Genomic DNA, 18,444 nt, shown 5'->3' on the forward strand with positions numbered 1-18,444 from the left:
TAAATCATTCATCCTTTTTGTAACATGTACATCTTAAGCCAACACCTCACAATCAAAATCAAGACATTTAAATTCAACATCATACCACCATATCAATACAAATGCAAAGAATACTCTAATACAACATCATGACTTAATCACAATTAACCACAATTTGAAGTAAATGATAGAGATCATAAGACGTACCAAGACTCCTTCATAGTTAATCATCAAGGTCTTACCATAAACCCTCAATTCAACCCAATTTTGGTATAAATCATCATAAGTCAATAATCAACATGATAAAAAGGCTATAAGAATCACTACATCACAATTCAATACTAGATCATAGCTTAAGACATGATACTTAGGTCAATTCACAATATACTTTATAAACTAGATCATCTTCTCAAGCACTAGCATGAAAGACTATAAATAACCCTATTCATTCATGAATAGTGTAAAAACATCATCTAGTAGTAATTCAACCAATAATCAAGTCAATTGAACCAACACAACCTAATTCATATCAAGATCAAAACTTAGGGTTAAGGGTTAAGGGTCATCTTATACAAACTAGACCAAACCATCAAGATATATAATAATTAAGTTAGAATACATTTTAATATACTCCTAATATCCAAAATTAATTATAATAAAATCAATTCATAACATAATTTTCGAGATTGAGTAAGACCCACATGAAAACTAAACTTTTGAAAACACTTTGAAAGAACTCTTTAAGGAAAGAGGTATCAAAGGTGAATTATATCACATAACTTAATATTTGATGAAGAATTTATGGTGAAATCATCCCTTCACATCCCCAAAAACTCTTCCCTAGCTTGGTCTTCAATGGTGTCTTTCAATAGAGAGAGAAAAAAGAGAGAAGGAAGAGAGTTTTGTTTTATGAGTTGTAATTAGTCTAATGGGATTGGGGTATTTACATGGGGGATTAATTAAGTTAATTAAACTTCCTTTAATCCCTAAATAACCACCAAACCCCTTAATTAATTAGTTAAGACTTAGTTAAAACGTGCAGGATTGGGGTATTCATATCAAGATCAAAACTTAGGGTTAAGGGTTAAGGGTCATCTTATACAAACTAGACCAAACCATCAATATATATATCATAATTAAGTTACAATAAATTTTAATTTACTCATAATATCCAAAATATATCATAAAAAATCAATTCATAACATAATTTTCGAGATTGACAAAGGCCTACATGAAAACTCAACTTTTGAAAATACTTTGAAGGAACCCTATGAGGAAAGAGGTATCAAAGGTTGATTAAATACCATACCTTAATGTTTGATGTAGAATTGATTGTAAAATCTTCCCTTAACAGCCCCCAAAACCCTACCCTATCTTGGTCTTGAATGGTGTCTTCCAATAGATAGAGAAAGAAGAGAGAAGGAAGAGAGTTTTGTTTTGTGGTAATTAGTCTAACGGGGTTTGGTCTTATATGGGGGTTAATTAAGTTAATTAAACTTATATTAATCCCTAAATAACCATCAAACCCCATAAGTAATTATTTAAGACTTAGTTAAAAACGTGCAGGAAAATTGGACCCTCACAGACGAGACCCCGTCGACGGTCTGTATGTGAGTCGACGGTTTCTACCCTCTTCTGTGCTGCAAATCCATGGTTTAATTCAAGGACTGTGCAAAAGAGGTCCTTCAAGGAATTTTCTATGTGTTGGTTGATGGATGGGATCGACGCCCCATCGATCAACACACCCTCGGTCGTCTGTCTCTCGTAGGTGCATACTGCCCAGGTAGTGTTAGACTCCACTTGCAAGGATCCTCCTCAAGGGCCCTTGCTTGGTCCTTGGGGAGTAATACCTATAATTTTTTACTATGAATCAACTTAAACCCATGTTATACCCCCTTCCACCAATTTTTATCTATTTTTGACTTCCAAAAATTAGTCAAATAGGCCAAGGCATGCTAGTACCTCCTTGAACTAGTTTTTGGATGTCATGAAATTTTGGTTCCTAGGATTCCTAAATGACTTATATTCATTAAAATAGACCTCAAAATAGTGTTTAGATCTTATGACACTTATTTTAGGCTCTAGAACACGTCTTGGATTTTCGTAGTGTTGGTATGAGACGCTATTTACTCATTGCACTAAGTAGGCATTCCGAAAGGGAAGTCTTGGTGTGTTGCTTGAGTGTTCTTCTAATGTCTTGTCATTGGGTGGGGGATTGTTCTCCCGAGGTGGTTAAGCTGAAAAGGGGTAGTCTTGACGATCACTTTGGTGTGTATTGAAGGAGGTATATGTGCACATCTTTCATGTCTTACTTTGGAGAGTCTTAGGATAACTTTAGTTAGGGAAACTCCTACGGAAATGAGTTCACTTTCTCTTGGCAACACCTTGGGAGTTCACTGTTTTGGACTCAAATGGGTTCATTGTAAGGTAAATTGGTTTACCGTAAAAAATAGAGAATTCACTGTAAAGTGTATCTTCTTACAAATTTTTTTGAAATTTTTCTCTAAGTGTTAAATGCTGATTCTTATGTTGTTTTAATTTTATATTCATGAATGTTTTACTTAATTGGCATGAAAATGTGTTTTTGCAAAAATGTCCCTTTTTGCATGGTTTTGCATATGTCATACTTAGTATATTATTTGTACTAACCTCATACTTTTCCATACTCTATAAGAATAGGTTGGAGGATTTTGAAGATTTTAAGGCGAATCTTGGGAAATCTACTCTCTCAGGATTTGGTATGTCCTCATATATTCGAGGACATAGTCTATGTTTCTTAGTTTTGTTATTAAGACTTATTATGTATTTTCTTTCAATGTAATGAGTCATGTCCCTAAGATATTATGTCGTGTCTTTAAGATTGACTTGTAAAGATGAGACTTCTTTAGTATTTTATGAAAAATGTTTCCTTATTAAATTATTCATGAAAAGTTTTAATTTCGCACTACTTTTCATATCTTATGTAATGAATGATGGTTAAAGAGCTTGTACAAGACCCCAAAGGGTCAAGTACGCCCAGTCATGACCCAAGGGTCTCCCTAACTTCTAGGGGGTGCTTTCGGGTCTTGGCATGAATATGAGCCCATTCACCTTCCATGTGGATCATTTGCAACTGTATGATAAATGCATCTATGTGATGATCACATGTGCTTTAGTGTCAACTTACAAATTGGTGTTTGTAAGTTTTTTTTGCTTGAATTGTTAAATAAAGAGCACAGTTCCAAATTATGAATTTATATTGATAATACTGGTTGATTTAGCATAACTGTTATGCCTCCAATTATAGCTAAATCACGGTTATGAGAACAAAACTCCCAAATAAGATTTGGTATAAGATACTTTTATTTAACATGTAGCAACACATGTATGCATCAAGCCAACAAAGTTTCCCCATTAAAATTATTTTAGGGATCAGGAACCAAATAATTTTCATCTAAAATGTTGAATGTGCGGTTATGATTTTGATTGCTCCACCACGCACAAAAATGAATTCCCAAATAAGGTTGGGATGAATGTTATATTTCTTACATTAAGAGGAAAGATGATTTTGACAGATGAAAATTATGTGTGAGGTTAATTATGAATTATCTAGATACTCGTTGGATAAATATGTGAACTTAAAGTTCAAGGGATAATTCATTTGCATAATATTGCAAATCAATTGTCAGATGAATGTACTGACCCTATGATATAATTCAGCTACAAATGCTCCAATGTGAAGTCCTTTAAGAACAAAGTCTATGATACGCCGAAAGCGTAATAGACCAATCAAACAAATATATAATTCCTTGAAGAATGAAGGAGCAAATGATCAATATGATCATGATAATGAGGCAACTAATATATAATAGCACATTGACATAACACTTCATAAAACCTCAGAAAAGGTTCAAGTACCTGAAAAATGATTAAAAATGAAGAGATCTCGATAAGTTATGTCTTGTTGGGATAGATGTTATATAATCGTCGACGGTATGTTTGATATGAGGTAGCGCTCAATGATATAAATTTTGACGAGGATCATGAATTAAAATCTTTCATAGAGTATGGACATGTAAATGATTGTCCATGTAAAATGCATAATTCAAGTATATTTTTCTTCACTTAGATTAGTGATATTTCGGAATGATAGTCCATAAATCAAGGTATAATGTCAGTGGGGTAGAAATAAATTATTATGAGATAGTATAGCCATAAGATATAAAGTACGGCTTGTGCCTTGGGGCATAAAGGTTTGTCATAAAAATCCTGACATTAGTGGAGATGTTATATCCTATGGTTGATGTAATGAGGTTTGTTTTGATGTGGCAGCATATGAAAAACTTGAATGCATATAATGAATAATTGTCATGTCTACCTAGACAATGAAGATTATATGAAAATCCTTCAAGCAATCGAGGTGTCTTATGATTATAAAAGGGGTAGACCCTATGACCTAAACTAAGCTATGATTGATAATAAAGTCTCAAAGACATTTCAAAAAGGGTCTCCAGCTTAGCACCGAGTGAACTAGAGTGAGGAGTGTCCCTTCCCACATAGGGAAGGTAGGATCACTAAGGTACTCTTGAGATTGCAACTACAATGCATGTAGAATAATGAGGGTCCCAACTAATCTCCTAGTTCTTGAACTATGTTTTCCCCTTAAATACAAGCTAGTGGATCCATATAGTTGCTATCATGTTTTGGTACTACCTTGGCAAGTAGTCTGCCTTCCTTCGGTGTAAGGTTTTATGACACCATATTCCACACTAGTTCATGCGGTCTATGTCGGTTAGGTCAAGATGTTCTCAAAAGGTAAAATGAACTAAAGAATTGATCTCTAACTAATATGACCTAAGGGGTTTAGCTTAGTCTAGGTAGGGGTATGAGACTCTACCTAAACATTGTACTAGTTAGCCTTGAGGGGAGTCTTATAAGGATGTCTTATGTATGATTATGCTTATAATGTTATATGACATGTATATGATGAACTTGCACATTGTTGAAACTATATGTTGATTAGTTCACTTATGAATATGTATTGGTTATATTGTTAATGTAAAATGATATGTACACCTAAATGCCATGTTATGTGAAGTATGATGTTATTCATGATTCTTGTTGGGTTACTTGATTGAGTAAGGTTATGTGGATTTACTTGGTCATTGCACTTGTTAACTTGATAGGGGTTCATGGGTAATTGACTTGCTTTGTTTATAATGAAATATACTCTTATTCATGCTTACTGTTAATATGACTTTATGGTAGAGTTACTAGAATATGTATCTAATTATATGAAATGCATGGTTGACTTGACTAGACTTGATGTTGTTGTTCTTGTGATGTACATGCGTATGACTTAATGAACATGCAGTATTGGTTGGTATAGTCTTGTTGAATGTGAATAAAGGTTTTAGATGGTGCATACCTTATGAAATGTCCCTTTTCTTAGCATGTTTTCATAGTATGTGTGCATATGGTCTCATTCGTAGTACAAGTGGCTTACTAACCCATTTCTTCCTTTTCCGCAAGATTTTAGGTTTCCGGTCATTGAAGTTCTTTTAAGATGACTTTGATGAAGGATTGGATCTCTAATTCATCCAAGTAGGGTAGGTCTTACTTTCAGAGGGCGATGCCACTATCTAGCTTATGGAGTTGATTTTTTTATTAAATACTTCTATGTTTCTTTCTTTCCATTTAGTATGAAATATTGCATAGCCTATGTGAGGCATTCTTACTTTGATGTATGGGTTGTGCCCAAGTTCTTACACTCTTATTAGATTGTTATGAGATGAGACGACTATTATGAATTTTATGTCTATGTTATATTTATATACTTGTGTGCAATAAAAGTAGAGGACTAAGTAATCTTCCTATACGAAGGGTTTATGTATACTCGATATATATGTTATGTGTATATAGAGGTCTATGTAAACATCCAAGTAGAAGTAATGAAAACTTTTAAATTTTCCGCTAAATTTTACCTATTAATGTATTAATGTAAACCAAGTGGCTAGTCTTAGTCCTCAAAGAGGACAACAAAGACGATTACGTCAGGGGGTAAACTCGGATGTGACACTACCCTAAGTATTACACTCTTTTTGAAGGCTTATCACCGAGACTCCCCTTTCAGAAGGTCTACTTGTTGCAATGGATAGATAGCATCCCATTCCACTACCTAGCCTAATGAGTACGTCTTTTAGGAGGCTTAGTTCATTTAATTCATATAAGGCTCACCAAGACTCCCCTTTCGGAATTCCTACCTAGTGCAATGGATAGATACCATACCATTCCACTACCTACCCTAAGTAGTACACTCTTTTAGAAGGCTTAGTACTTTCATTACTTTCGTGGGAGTTAGCTTAGCTGACATAGACCATCATATCTAGACATGGAATCCCAACATTAACCTTTATTGGATGACGAATGCTCGCTTGCCTAGAGTAAGGTCATTCTCTTAGATTTACATGGCTTACTATATCACTACACCTATGCGGGCAGATAATTAAGAGATATCGATACTTCTATTAAGTGACTGATTCTCTACTAATGAGGAGTACTCATCTCAAGAGAAACATTGGAATACAACTGTAACACTTTGAAAATTCAAGACGTGTCGTAAAGCCTAACATAGGTATCATGAGGTCTTCGTACTATTTTGAAGTCCATTTCAATGAATTTAGGTCATTTAGGAAGTTTAATAACTAACACATCTAAGAACGTCCAAGACGTTCGGAAGTTGGTTCAAAGGGCTACTACTGTGCCTTAGCCTATTTGACTAGCTTTTAGGAGTTAGAAATTTATGAAAAGTGGTGAAAGGGTAGATAATAGGTGTTTAATTTGTTTCATGATTGAAACTTCCTGTGACAACTCCCTAAGGACCAACCAAGGGCCCTTGAGAAGGACCCCTGTAGTTTGAGGAAACACTGCCTAGCAGTGTGCATCAACGGGACAAGGGTTGGCTCGTGTTTAGATCAACGAGGCGTGTATGCCACCGTCGTCCCACAGTTAGACAATTCGAGGAAGACCGTCACATGCATAGTCTTTGAACTTACTTACGGAGCGCAGGACGGAGGGGAGGCCAGCCCGTCGACTCACAGACAACTCGTCGATGGGTTTCCGTCTATGAGGGTCTTGAGTTGTGCATGTTTTAATATTAAATCATTTAATTAATTAAGTGGTTAGTTTGGGGTTTAGGGGAGTCTTATTTAGTTGATTAAGTCCCAATATAAATACCCCCAACCCTCATTAATCTAAACATAACTCGCAAATAAACTCTCTTCCTTCTCTCTGTACTTGAACGCACCATTTAAGACTAGCAAAGAAAGTGGTTTGAGGGCTGGAAAGGGGAGAATTCACCATCAATTCTTTATCAAACGTTAAGGTATGAGATCTAATACGCCTTTGAGACTCTTTCCTTAAAGGGTTCATTTAAAATGGATTACAAAAGTTGAGTTTTCATGTGGGTTTCATCCAATTACGAAATTGATGGTGAATTGAGTTATTTATGGTTACTTAGGATATAATGAATAGATTAACATGTAATTGAACTTAATTATGATTTACTATAATGGTTAGATTTAAATAGAAGAATGTAATCTTTAACCCGTAACCCTAAAATTGATCTTAATGTAAATTGGGTTGTGATTGATTCAATTGTCTTGCTTTTGGGTTATGTCACTATTGAATGATGTAGGTACAATAATAATTAACAAATTGGAGTGAATTTTAGTCTTTCATGCTAGCCTTGAGAAGATGATCTAGGTTAGAAGGTAAGTTTACCTATGCATTGTATTTTAAGTATTATTTAAAATTGAATTGTGCTATAGTGTTTATTCTAGTCTTATTATCATTTTGAATATTGAATTATGATGTTGAAAATCTAAATTGTATGGAATTGAGGGTTTATGGTAAGTCCTTGATGATGAACTATGAGGAAGACTTGGTAAGTCTTAGAATCTCTATCTTTACTCCCAATTTTGATTAATTGTCGTTAAGTCATGATGTTATATTGGAGTATGCCTTGTTTTAGGATTTATAGGGTGGTATAATGTTTAATTTAAATGTCTTGTTTATGGTTGTGAGGTTGTTAAAATGTAAAGGTTATAAGGGTGGTAATACATACCAACGTGCCTTATTATGAATTAATATGTAATGTGTTAACCTCACTTATATGAATTGTGATGAAAGGACTATACTCATGCATTTCTATTTGTGATATTGATAATGATGATTATACAGAGGAAGGACCCTATGACTTAAACTAAGTTATGATTGATAATTTAAGGCTTAAAGACATTTCAAAAAGGGACTCTAGCTTAGCACCGAGTGAAATAGATTGAGGAGTGTCAATTACCACATAGGGAAGGTATGAACACTATATTACTCTTGAGATCGGAGACTATAATGCATGGCGAATAAAGAGGGTCCCGACTCTATTTCCTAGTTCTTGAACTATGTTGCCTCCATAGGAATACTAGCTAGTGGATCCCCGTAGTTGCTATGTTTCATATTTTAGTACTACCTTTACAAGTAGTACACCTTATTTTTGTGTAGGGTTTTATGCCACCGGATTCCACACTAGCTCATGTGGTCTATGTCGGTTAGCGAAAGATTTTCCCAAAAGGTAAAATGAATTAAAGTACTTAAACTTTAACTTGGATAACCTAAGGGGTCTAGCTTAGTCTAGGTTGGGGTATGGGACTCTACCTAAGCATTGCACTAGTTGGACTTGAGGGGAGTCTTAGGAGAATGTTATTATATATTTTTATGTTATAATGATATATGGTCTGTACACGATGAACTTGCACAGTGTTGATACTATATGTTGGTTAGTTCACTTATGAGTAGGCATTGGGTTATGTTGTTAAAATAAGATGAAATGTATATCTAAATGTTATATTATGTGAAGTTGGACATTGTTATGGTTTCTTTCTGAGGCTACTTGATTGAGTAAGGTTATAGGGCTTTGCTTGATCATTGCACTGGTTGACTTGAAAAGGATTCATGAGTAGTTGTCTTGCTTATTATGGTATGATCTACACTTATTCATTCTTGTGATATTATTCCTTGATGATAGGGTTGTAGTAAATCATGGTTTCCAAGTATTTTGGAATGCATATTATGTGTTTGAGTTAGTAAGCATGTCTTGTTTGTTGTTATGACTTGCTTGATTATGCATGAGGCTTTTAAAAGGGTAAAATGGCATATTTTGACTAAATGTCCCTTTTTAGCATGTTTTGCTTTTATATGTGCATAAGGTCTCATACTTGGTACATGTGGATCACTAACCCCATTTTTCATCCTTTTCCCAAAAATTTGAGGTTCCGGTCGTTGAAGGCTAATTCGGGACGACTCGAAGAAGGCTTGGATATTCTCTATCATCCAAGTGGGCAGGTCCTGACTTTTTGAGGGCAATGCTAATATCTTGCCTATGAAGTTTTTTTATTTTCTAAGAATTTTATGTTCATTCCACTTTCATTGTGTACGACTAGTATAAGCCTATATGTGGCTTCTATAACTAATGTAGGGCTATGCCATAATTGTATGATCATTTAGATGGTATGAGATGAGACAATCTTTGAGACTATCTTTCTATATTATAAATATGTATGTGCAATAAAAGTAGAAGGCTATGTAACCTTCTTATACGAAGGGTCTATGTATAGTCGATACGACTATATTATGTGTATGTAGAGGTCTATGAAATCCTCCAAGTAGATCTAATGAAAAATTTATTTTTTATGCATTTTCAACCTATGAATGTAGTGAAATGAGACTAAGGGGCTAGTCTTAGTCCTTAAAAAGGACAACAATGCCACTTACGTCTAGGGGGTAAACCTAGATGTGACAAACTTGATATCAGAGCATGAAGTGAAATATCATTAAGTTATGTCTCTCTCTCTACCACGTCTATGTAGGTTTGTATTCATAATTGTAAAGCGCGCCACATTTATGAATAGGAATCTATGTGATGCCTAGGAATCACTCTCTTTTCTGGAAATCCTATATCATGCCGTTAGAGTATACTTATGGTGTGCTTTTGAATCTAATCCTATTATTGTGTTTATAAGAAAAATGAACACTTAAAGAAATGCGACTCAAAACTTGAAGAGGATGCTAACATGGAGCATGCACCGGCCAATCCTCCTCCTTTGACAAATGAGAATATAAGGACTGCTCTTTTCCAAATGGCCAAAACTATCACTACTCAAGCACAAGTGGTCATGTATCAAGCCTAAGCTATGACGGCTCAAGCAAACCGAGAGGTTGTGCCCCGTCCTCATCAACAAGTCACTACTTTGGCTTCCCATCTAAGGGACTTCACTAGGATGAACCCTCCTACTTTCTATGGGTCTAAGGTTGATGAGGACCTCCAAGAATTCATCAATGAAGTCTCTAAAATACTTTTGGCTATGGGGTTGTGCACAAGTGAGAAGGCCGAGTTGGCCACATATCAACTCAAGGACGTGGCAGAAGCATGGTATTATCAATAGAGGCATAATATGCCAATGTGGGGTGGTCTGTTATCTTGGGAGATCTTTAAGATGGATTTTCTAGATAGATTCTTTCATAGGGAAATGAGGGGGTATAAAGTGGTGGAGTTCGTCAACTTTCACCAAGGAGGAAGGAGTGTTCATGCATACTCCTTGGAATTCACTAAATTGTCCAAATATGCACCTTCCTTGGTTTTTGATCCTAGAGACCAAATGAGTCATTTTGTGATTTGGGTGTCAGCGGATTTACAATAAAAGTGCCATTCAGCCATGCTACATGACAACATGAACATTCCCATCTTATGGTGCATGCAAGATGGGTAGAAGAGGCAAGGGCTAAGCGAAAGAGTAGAGATGCTAAGAGATCAAGATCATTGGATGGAGGTTCTTCAAAGATTAGGTTTAAAATACAAGACAATCCTAGATTTAAGAAGCGGGTTTCTAGTCAAGTCCCTTCCAAGTTCCCAAAATCTGGCGGTGATAGGGTATCTAACCCTAAATTCAAGAAGAGAAAAGGTAGTAATTGACCAATCAAGATGCCAATTTGTGGAAAGTATTTAAAGAAGCACTATGGTGATTGCCTTATGGGGACGGATAGTTGCTTTAGTTGTGGCAAGAGTGGTCACAAGATGAGAGATTGTCCAAACTTGAAGAGTTAAGACAAGGGTAGTGGTCAAGTTTAAGCAAGTGGTTCTAATGAGGCACCAAAGAGGAACCGCTTCTATGCTTTCCTCTCTAGGGTGAGCAAGAGACTTCTACCGACATGGTGACCGGTATGTTGAAAGTCTTCTCTATTGATGTATATGCCTTGATCACGACGCCACATTATCCTTTTTAACTCCTCTAGTAGCCAAAAAGTTTGATATTTTACCTGATATTTTGCATGAACCTTTATAGTGTGTACTCCGGTGGGTGAGTCTGTTGTTGCAAAAAGGGTGTATAGAAGTTGCCCAAAAATGTTGCGCAATAGAGTTTTTTTTGTTGATCTAGTAAAACTCGATATGCTTGATTTTGATATTATATTGGGTATGGATTGGTTGGATGCATGTTTTTCCTCCATGGATTGTAGGACAAGAGTGGTGAGGCTTAACTTCCCAAATGAACCTGTTGTAGAGTGGAAGGGGGGAAATTCTATTCCTAGAGGTCTTGTTATCTTTTGTCTAAAAGCATGTAAAATGATCTCAAAGGGTTGTCTATATCACATTGTAACAGTCCAAGACCTAGACTCTGAAATTCCTCCCATTGAGTCGGTCACCGTAGTGAGTGAGTTTCTAGAGGTCTTTCCTAATGACCTTCCCAGTATTCCTTCCAAATGGGAAATTGACTTTGGTATCGATTTGCTATCGGATACAATTCCTATATCAATTCCTCCTTACAGGATGTCCCGATTGAATCGAAGGAGTTAAAGGCTCAACCCAAGGATTTACTAGGTAAGGGTTTTATAAGGCCTAGTATTTCTCCGTGTGATTCTCTGGTTTTGTTTGTAAAGAAGAAAAATGGGTCCTTGAGAATGTGTATTGATTACCGAGAACACAACAAGGTCACCATTAAGAATAAGTACCCTCTCCCTCAGATTGATGACTTGTTTGATCAACTCCAAGGGGCGAATTACTTTTAAAAAATTGACTTGAGATCCAGGTATCACCAACTCAAGGTGAGAGGTGAGAATGTACCAATGATGACCTTTTAGACTAGGTATAGGCACTATGAGTTCTTGGTTATGTTTTTCGGTTTCAATAATGCTCCGATGGTGTTTATGAACCTAATGAATAGAGTGTTCCGAAATTACCTAGATTCATTTGTCATTGTCTTCATTGAAGACATCTTGATATATTCAAAGAATGAGTGTGATCACATGGGTCATTTGAGGGTGGTATTGCAAACCCTTAAAGAACATCAATTGTTGCCAAATATAGCAAGTCTGAGTTTTGGTTGAGGTCGGTGACATTTCTTAGGCACATAATCTATAGTGAGGGAGTTGAGGTAGACCCAAGGAAAATGGAGGCGGTGAAGAATTGGCCTAGACCATTGAATCCAACCGACATTAGGAGTTTCTTGGGTTTAGAGGATTATTATTGGAGGTTTGTGGATGGGTTTGTGTCCATTGCATCTCCTTTGAAACTTTTGACCCAAAACAGTAAGAAATTTGAGTGGTTGGAGGCGTGCGAGAAACGTTTCCAATTGTTGAAAGACAGGCTTATTTCCGCTCCAGTGTTGACTTTATCGGAGGGTACAAAGGGTTTTGTTATGTATTGTGATGCATCCCAAGTGGATTTGGGTGTATGCTTATGCAACACGTGAAAGTGATAGCCTATGCCTCTAGGCAACTTAAGGTACATGAGCGAAACTATCCTACTCATGACCTTGACCTACTCATGACCTTGAGTTAGCGACCGTAGTGTTTGCTATGAAAATTTCGAGGCATTACTTGTATGGGGTTCATGTTGATGTCTTTACTGACCATAAGTGTCTCCAATATGTGTTTACCCAAAAGGAGTTGAATCTCTAACAAAAAAGGTGGTTAGAGTTGTTGAAAGATTATGATATGAGCGTCCTCTATCACCCCGACAAGGCTAATGTGGTGGCGGATGCCCTAAGTCGTATGACTATGGGTAGTGTATCCCACATTGACGAAGCCAAGAAGGACCTAGTAAGGGAAGTTCATAGGTTGGCTAGGTTGGGGGTGAGGTTGGAAGGTTCTCTAAATGGGGGTGTTATATTCCATCATAACTCAGAGTCATCTCTAGTGATTGAGGTCAAGTCCAAACAACACCTTGACAAACTATTAATAAAGTTGAAAGAATCGATTCACGGCAAGTTAAATAACTCATTCTCCTTAGGGGGGATGGTATGTTAAGGTACCAAGGGAGATTGTGTGCTCCCGATGTAGATGAGTTGAGGGACCGGATCCTATCCCGCTACTCCATTCATCCGAGTTCAATAAAAATGTACCATGACCTAAGGGAGATATATTGGTGGGAAGGTTTGAAAAGGGACATATCGGAGTTTGTCCCTAAGTGTCCAAATTTCCAACAAGTAGAGGCCAAACATCAAAAGCTGGGTGGCTTACTACAAGAGATCTAAATTCCTACTTGGAAGTGAGATGAGTTCAACATGGACTTTGTAGTGGGTTTACCTCTGACTCAATGTCATATGATTCAATTGGGTGGTTGTGGACAGGTTGACTAAGTCCGCTCGCTTTATCCCCGTCAAGTCTTCATATTCGGTGGAGGATTATGCAAGAACATTCATAGGTGAGATTGTGTGTCGCCATGGTATTCCTTTATCCATCATATTGGATCGGGGTGCATAATTCACATCTAGGTTTTGGAGATCATTACAAAAAGGGTTGGGTACTACGGTGAAGTTGAGCACCACTTTTCATCCTCAAACGCATGGTCAAGGGGAACGCACTATTCAAATCCTTGAGGATATGCTAAGGGCTTGCATTATTGATTTTAAAGAGAATTGGGATAAACTTTGTACTTTGGTGGAGTTTTCTTATAATAATAATTTTAATTCATCCATTTCCATGGCTCCCTATGAAGCCTTGTATGGTAGGAGGTGTAACTCTCCTATGGGATAGTTTGAAGTGAGTGAGCCTTCACTTCGTGGTCCTGATTTGATTTATAAGACCTTAGATAAGGTTGATATCATAAGGAACTGGTTGCAAATGGCCTATAGTCGGTAAAAGTCTTATGCCGATCATAGGAGAAGGGATTTGGAGTTTGAAGAGGGTGATAAGGTGTATTTGAAAATTTCACCAATGAAAGGGGTGGTTAGTTTTTGCAAGAAAGGCAAGTTGAGTCCTCATTATGTGGGTCCCTCTGAAATCTTGCATAGGGTTGGTAAGGTTGCCTATGAATTGAAACTTCCTAGTGAATTGTCTTCGGTTCATTCGATTTTCCATGTTACTATGTTGAATAAGTGTATTGGTGATCCCGAGTCCATTCTTACTATTGAGGGTGTTGGTGTCAAAGATAACCTCTCTTATGAGGAAGTTCCGCTTCAAATTCTAGATAGGGGAGTCAAGAAGTTAAGGAATAAAGAGGTGGTTCCCATAAGGGTGTTATGGAAGAATCATCTAGTTGAGGGTGCAACATGGGAGGTCGAGGCCGACATGAAGTCCTATTACCCTCATCTTTTTGATAATTAAGGTTAGTAATTCTTTTTAATAATATAAATATGACTAGAAATTAAAGTTTCTTGATTTTTTGGTGAAGTTTTGCAAAATATGCTTTCTGAATACTTCATAGTGAAGTTACAGTGAATAATGTTTTTGAACTTGAATTTTAACCCTTTTGGTTTATTTGAGTTATGTTGTGCATTTTGGTATGGCGAGTCTTTATGAATTATATGTAGCATGTTGTTAGGTTGAACTTTGTGCTAATTGACTTATGTAAATGTACGTTGAGCTCATGTGTGTTGTGAGAAGGAAATACCTCATGATAAACTGTTTTAAGGCTTATGTGTCGTAATTGGAGTTTTAGAATTGCCTTGTTGAAATAATATGATTTATGTTTATTTGATATTGTTGATTGGTTGGGGTACTTGTCTTGAGTCTATTCCTCCCTTCAAAAGAATTTACTATCATTCGAGAATGAATGTTTCCAGGAGGGGATAATGTAACACTTTTAAAACCCAAGACATAGTTTTTAATGAGGTTTAAGTACTGTTTTAAGTACATTCTAATGAATTTAGGTCATTTAGGAATTTTAAGAACCAAAACGTCCAAGAACGTCCGTGACGTCGATAGTTGGTTCAAAGGGGTACTAGTGTGTCTTGGCCTATTTGACTAGATTTTAGGTGTCGGAAATTTATTAAAAATGGTGAAAGGGTAGATAATAGGTATTTAAGTTGTTTCATGGTCGAAACTTCCGAGTACGACTCCCCAAGGACAAACCAAGGGCCCTGTAGAAGGACCCCTGTAGTTTGAGGCAACACTGCGTAGCAGAATGCATCGACGGGACAAGGGTTTGCCCTTGTGTAGATCGACGAGGCGGCTATGCCACCTTCATACCACACTTAGTCAATTCGAGAAAGCCTCTCGCCTGCACAGTCTCAGAACTTACCTATGGAGTGCAGGACGGAGGGGAGGCCAACATGTAGAGTCACAGACGGCCCGTGGACGGGGTTCCGTCTATGAGGGTCTTGAGTTTTTGCACGTTTTAATGTTAATTAATTTAATTAATTAAGTGATTTAGTGGTTATTTATGGGCTTAGTGGAGTCTAATTAATTTGATTAAGTCCCAATATAAATACCCCCAACCCATATTAGTCTAAACAAAATTCACAAATAACCTCTCTTCCTTCTTTCTTCTTTCTCTCTCTACATGAACTCACCATTGAGACTATCAAGGAAAGGGGTTTGAGGGATGGAAATGGGATAATTCACCATCAACTCTTCATCAAACATTAAGGTATGAGATCTAATTTACCTTAGAGACTCTTTCCTCAAAGGGTTCCTTGAAAATGGATTTCAAAAGTTGAGTTTTCATGTGGGTTACATCCAATTACAAAATTGATGGTGAATTGAGTTGTTTATGGTTTCCTTAGTATATAATGAATATATTAACATGTAATTGAACTTAATTATGATTAACTGTCATGGTTAGATTCAATTTGTAGAATGTTATCTTTAACCCTAATCCTAAGTTTGATCTTGATGTAAATTGGATTGTGATTGATTCAATTGTCTTTCTTATGGGTTATATTAAAATTAAATGATGTAGTTACAACAATAATTAACAAATTGGAGTGAATTATAGTATTTCATGGTAGTCTTAAGAAGATGATCTAGGTTAGGAGGTGAGTTGACCTAGGCATATTATATTAAGTATGATATAGTATTAAATTGTGCTATAGTGTTTATTCTAGTATTGTTATCATGTTGGATATTGATTTATGATGTTTAAAATCTAAATTGTATGGAATTGAGGGTTTATGGTAAGTCCTTGATGATGAACTATTGGGAAGACTTGGTAAGTCTTAGAATCTTTATCTTTACTTCCAATTGTGATTAAATTGTGGTTAAGTCATGATGTTATATTGGAGTATGCCTTGTATTAGAATTGATAGGGTGGTATGATGTTAAATTGAAATGTCTTTATTATCGTTGTGAGGTTGTTAAGATGTAAAGGTTATAAGGTTGGTAATGTTTACTAACTTGCCTTATTATAAAATGATATGTAATGTGTTAATTTCACGAAAATGAATTGTGATGAAAGGACTGTATTCATAAAAATCTATTTGAGCTATTGATGATGATGATAATACAAGGGGTAGACCCCGTGACTTAATCTAAGCTATGATTGATAATTAAATGCTTAAAGACATTTCAAAAAGGGAATCTAGCTTAGCATCGAGTGAACTAGATTGAGGAGTGTCCCTTCCCACATAGGGAAGGTAGGAACACTACATTACTCTTGATATTGGAGACTGTAATGCATGGAGAATTAAGAGGGTCCCAACTATATCTCCTAGTTCTTTACTATGTTTTCCCATAGGAATACTAGCTAGTACATCCACGTAATTGCTATGTTTCATGTTTTGGTACTACCTTGGCAAGTAGTACACCTTCATTCGGTGTAGGGCTTTATCACACCGGATTCTATACTAGCTCATGTGGTCTATGTCGGTAAGCGAAAGATGTTCCCAAAAGGTAAAATGAATTAAAGGACTTAAGCTCTAACTTGGATAACCTAAGGCATCTACCTTAGTCTAGGTTGGGGTATGGGACTCTACCTAATCATTGCACTAGTTGGACTTGAGGGGAGTCTTAGGAGAATGTTCTTATATATGTTTATGTTATGATGATATATTGATGTACACGATGAACTTGCATATCGTTGATACAATATTTTGGTTAGTTCACTTATGAGTATGCATTGGGTTATATTGTTAAAATAAGATGAAATGTATATCTAAATGTTATACTATGTGAAGTTGGACATTGGTTATGGTTTCTTGGTGAGGCTACTTGATTGAGTAAGGTTATAGGGCTTTGCTTGATCATTGCACTTGTTGACTTGAAAAGGATTCATGAGTAGTTGTCTTGCTTATTATGGTATGATTTACACTTATTCATTCTTGTGATGTTATGCCTTGATGATATGGTTGTAGTAAATCACGGTTTCCAAGTATTTTGGAATGCATATTATGTATTTGAGTTAGTAAGCATGTTTGGTTTGTTGTTATGACTTGCTTGATTATGCATGAGGCTTTTAAAAGGGTAAAATGGCATGTTTTGACTAAATGTCCCTTTTTAGCATGTTTTGCTTTTATATGTGAATAAGGTCTCATACTTAGTACACGTGGAGTACTAACCCCATTTTCTTCCCTTTTCCAAACATTTTAGGTTCCGGTCGTTGAAGGGTCATTTGGGATGACTTAAAGAAGGATTGGATATTCTCTATCATCCAAGTGGGTAGGTCCTCACTTTCCGAGGGCAATGCCAATATCTTTCCTACAATGTTTCTTGGTTTTCTAAGACTTTTATGTTCATTCCACTTTCATTGTGTACGACTTGTATTAGCCTATATATGGATTCTTTACATTGATGTAGGCCTATGCCCAAAATTTTATGATCATTTAGATGGTATGAGATGAGACAATATTTAAGACTATCTTTCTATATTATATATATATATATATATGTGTGTGTGTGTGTGTGTGTGTGTGTGTGTGTGCATTAAATGTAGAAGACTATGTAACCTTCCTATACGAAGGGTCTATGTATACTCGATACGACTATATTATGTGTATGTAGAGGTCTATGTAAACCTCAAGAAGATGTAATGTAATGACATAAAACTAAGGGGCTAGCCTTAGTCCTTAAAAATGACGACGACGCCGGTTACGTCTAGGGGGTAAAATCGGATGTGACAATAACATCTCAACTCACGAAGTGTAATCACCCCTTCTTCATATCCTCTCAATGATAGGCATAACATCCCATGGTTTCTAAACATTATATAGTATAGGTTAAGGA

This window comes from Solanum lycopersicum, chromosome 9 (assembly GCF_036512215.1).
Source record: "Solanum lycopersicum chromosome 9, SLM_r2.1".
NCBI lineage: Eukaryota > Viridiplantae > Streptophyta > Magnoliopsida > Solanales > Solanaceae > Solanum > Solanum lycopersicum.